The sequence below is a fragment of the Apium graveolens genome, chromosome 9, assembly GCF_009905375.1.
Source record: "Apium graveolens cultivar Ventura chromosome 9, ASM990537v1, whole genome shotgun sequence".
NCBI classification, from domain to species: Eukaryota; Viridiplantae; Streptophyta; class Magnoliopsida; order Apiales; family Apiaceae; genus Apium; species Apium graveolens.
Window position 1 is genome coordinate 73545554 of NC_133655.1, and position 4657 is coordinate 73550210.

Genomic DNA, 4657 nt, shown 5'->3' on the forward strand with positions numbered 1-4657 from the left:
GGACCATTGTAGGCTATAAAATAAAGAATTTGTAGGGATTTAGACTAACCCGTCTCATTTCTTCTAGGTATATAATCCAGACTAAAGCTCATGCAAAAGTGTACTTCTCCTGCTATCTGGGGCCCTCTGATTCTGAGTCTAGTTCTCACAGTCCGGACTTTAATATTGACTGTTTAGAAATAGGTAAAAAGGCATCGACTTCAGAGTTTAACGTAATTAGTAATTTGATTGTGGGGCGGATATCTCCAGGGAATGTGCCCTACACCTCGGAGGGATATTGGGTATATGTTCCAAACTATTTCATTACAAAGAGCATGGATATTGAAGATAAGTTTTACTATAGGAGCCTTAGGTCCGACTATGCTCGACAACCGGATAGTGGTCCTGGTGTTTATGATGAGTCTAAGTTTGATAGAAAGTTTTCTAGGATGATAGTTGATGAGGATCCTTATCCTTTGAAGGATGAGTATGCAGTGCTGGATAACTCTACATAGGACTCTTCTATCCGGGATGCTTTTCAGCTCGACGATCAGGTGGAGTGGAGATGGCCACTACCCGGGGAGAAGATCTACCATAGGCCTGCAGATGGCTATATCCTAGTCTGGTTGAAGCACCTGCGGTCCGGATAGAACCGTCGGTGGCATATATTTTGAAGCATTTATGTAAGTATGTATATAGATTATCCCCGATGCAGATTACTCCGAATGGCATCAAATGGATGTTATGGTTTAAAGCTTGCTGCAACACGTTCAAAGTGCAGCCTACCTTCCGGTTGTGGCATCACATCTTCACAATAGTAAGGTCTAGTTAGCCTCCTCTCTATAAAATTCATTTTCGGGTGGCGGAGTGTGAGTACGGATCCGTATACCGATCTGTTATTCAACAGTCCTCACTTATGCACTGGAATGGTGATATGATTCTGCTTAAGGGTTTGGATCTATTCTATTTTTCGTTTATAGCTACAGAGGGTGTTCAGACCCGGTTCAAGAGGGCTGAATTGGGGGGAGGCCCGTGAATTTGTTTTAATTTTTTCCAGTGTGTCGAGTTCAGTTTACTCGGGACACTTTCATGAACCATAGTACGATGAATAGGCTTGGCTGTAAGATTACCTTTCTTTCCCCGGATCTATCTTGTTGTGTCCGGAGTAGTTTGATATCTTGTTGTTCCGAACTAGTTTAGTTTTCTTTCTTTGCTTTCCAAGTCTCCCCTACTACAATCCCAATACGTCTGTCTCAATCTATAATGATGCTCTGCTCAGCTTAAGAACTTCTTTTAAGCAGAGGAGAAAGGATTCTGTTGTTGAGTCCGGATCTCAGCCTTACCCAGAGGAGGGTTCTCAAAGTAATGTTGTGTCAAAACCAGATTCGGTTGAGGAGAATTAGAGTACGGAGCCGGCTGTCGAGGTTCGGGGTGATGGTGATTTTTATGGCTTAGAAGAAATTGAACCTTTGGGTGAGGTGCCGGACGTGGAGTCGGGGCGAAAGAACAAGCACCTCTAGATTGTCGGCACTAAACCGCCTCGGGCTGGCAAGTCACAAGATTTCATTGGTGCAGAATATGAATACGATAAGGGGAAAGGTTTGGAGGAGGAGCGTCCGGGTAGGAGTGGGCCAGGCCTTGAGGAGAGGGTTGCTCGGTTTATGGCCGAAATCCCGTCTCAGACTGAGTGGAAGGAGATGAACGCGGCCGGATTTTATATCATTATGAAGGACTGTACCCGACTGTGGGGTCAGGTATAATGTTTTTATACTTCTTAATATTTGCGTTAGATTTTTCCTAGAATCTTCCTTAGATATTTTTTTACTTGTTTGTAGCTTGGTGCGTCCATGGCCGGGGCTGCTGCCATTTCATACTCCGAACTTAAAAATGCCCGGAAGGTGATCTCTAGTAAGAACAAGGAACTTGCTGAAGTGAAAGACGTGCTTTTTGAAAGGGACTCATCTCTTTCCGGATTGAACAAGCATCTTAATGATGTGACAATCCGGGATGAGAATGCTGAGAAAGAATCCGCGGCTCTTAACTCCGAGTTGGCCGAACTCCGAAAACAGCTTGCATCTATTAGGCCGGAGACTGAGATTATAGATTCTTACAAAAAATTAGAGGAGTATGATAAGGCTCTCGCGAATTCTGGCGCTCTGGAAATCGCTCGATGCTGGGTTGTTGCTGAAACGCATATCAAGACAGATCATGAGGATGATCGGGGGAGTTTCATTGAAGAATTCAACAAAGCCAAGAAGGACATTGAGGCCAGTCTTGGGGAGCCGGAGCCGTTCGATGGACTTGCCCCATTTTTCTTCCTCCTCCTCATGCGGATTCTTAGTTAACATTTGTGATTCTTAATGATTTATAATTGACTTTGTTTTTGCTATTGTGATTGTACTTTTGTCCGGGATTCCCTGAGTCTGGGTTGGTTGTTTCATTTAACTGCTTTTATTCTGCTTTTACCTTGATTGAATGTTGCAAGTATAATTTTGCCTTAGAAAATATTCTAAGCAGATAGCTGCTGCTTTTGCTTTTACTTGGGAAAACAATTATAAGTAAAATATAGTAGGGTAGTCTGGGTTCAAAGTTGTTCCATGACTGAGGTTGCTTTTTCTTAAAGAAATAAATCTAAGTAAAAATTGGTGGCTAGTCTGGGTTCAAAGTTAACCACGGACTGTGGTTGCTTTCACTTAAGAGTAGATGGCTAGTCCGGGTTCGTTGTTGATCCCGGACTGAAGTTGCTTTTACTTAGAGAAATAACTCCAAGAAAAGTAGATGGCTAGTTCGGGCTCGTTGTTGATCCCGGACTGAGGTTGCTTTTACCTAGAAAAATAACTCTAAGTAAAGTAGATGGTTGGTCCGGGTTCGTTGTTGATCACGAACTCTATTGCATCCTGGTGAATGGTTGGCCAGTAATAGCCTTGTCTTATGATCTTATGAGCTAGGGCCTTTGGAGACTTGTGATCTCCGCATATCCCTTCATGGACTTCCATCAAACAATAGTTATATTCTTCTGGGCCGATACATTTCAAAATGGGGGATGAGAAGGTCCGGCAGTATAGTAATCCTTCTTCAAGGAAGAACTTGGCTGCTTTAGCTTTTAGTCTTTGAGCCTTTCATTTGTCTTATAGGAGCTCTCTTTTTTCCAAGTAGTTGATGAAAGGATTCATCCAGTTTTGGTTGTTCTTAATTTCCAAGACTTTTTCAACTTCAATATATGGTTTTTTGCAATTCTTCAAAGTAAACTGAGCAGTCCAGGTATGATGAGTTCCGGACTAGCTTGGATAGAGTATCCGATTCTTTATATTCTTCTCGACATATTTGCAGGATTTGATATATTTGGGTTGATGCTAGGTAGCTTTGAACCAGTGCCTGATACTTTTCCAGAATTAGGTCTTTTGCTATGTATTCTCCGTTTGTTTGCTTGACCACTATCTGGGACTCGATGTAGATGTTTAAGTCCTGGATTCTGAGGGTCCTGGAAAGCTTCAGTCCCGCAATCAATGACTCATACTTCCTCAGATTGTTTGTTTCCGGGAAGCCAAAGGATATAACTGTCTGTATCACGAATCCCTCAAGACTCTTTAGGATGAGTCTGGCTCCCGACCTTTCGTTTGTTGATGAACCGTCTACTTTCGGGGTCCAGGCTCTCGGCCTTGTAGTTTGATTGCTCTCTGGGTCTATGATCATGGGTTCTGGTTCTGACTTTGGAAAGTTGCATTTAATAATAAAATAAGCAAGTGCTTGAGCTTTGATGGCAGTCCTGGGTATGAATTTAGATTGAACTGACTTAACTCCACAACCCAATTAACTAACCTTCCCGAGACATCTGGCTTGTGAATTATTTTCCTTACAAGCTGGTTTGTGACTACCCTGATTTCTCTTCCTTGGAAGTAGTGTCTGAGCTTTCTCGATGTTGTGACCAGGGCGAAGGAAAACTTTTCTAGACTTGGGTATTTGGTCTGCGCATCCTTGAGTACTTGGCTTACATAGTAAACTGGTTGTTATTTTCCATTCTCTTCCTGGATTAGGGCAACCCCAACTGCTAAGGCTCCGGCTGATAAGTATAGGTAGAAAGGTTCTCCTGGTTGGGCCTTAGTTAGGACTGGTGGCTGTGAGAGGTATTCCTTGATTTCTTCGAATGCTCTTTGGCATTCCGCGGTCCAGTTGACCTGTTTCTTGTTGTTTGCCCCTTTGAGTAGATCAAAGAATGGTAAGCACCTTTCTGCTAGCTTTAAAACAAATCATCTAAGTGCTCCCAGTGACCCTGCTAGCTTCTGCACATCTCTTTGGATCCTGGGAGCCTGCATCTCCTAGATTGCTTTTATTTTCTCCGTATTGGCTTCAATTCCTCGGTTTCTGATCATGAACCCCAAGAACTTTCCTACTCCAACTCTGAGGTACATTTCTCCGAATTCAATTTTAGTTCATGCTTCCTCAGGTTGTCAAAGCATTCTCTCAGATCTTTTATGTGTCCTGGGATGGTTATTGATTTTGCAATCATATCGTCGATATAGGACTCCAAGTTTCTCCCGATCTGGGACTTGAATATTTTTTTCATTTCTCTTTGGTAAGTGGATCCTGCGTTTGTTAGTCCGAATGGCAACATCACATAAGCGTAGATTGCTCTGTGAGTTATTAATGTTGTCTTTGGTATGTCTTTTGGGTTCATCTT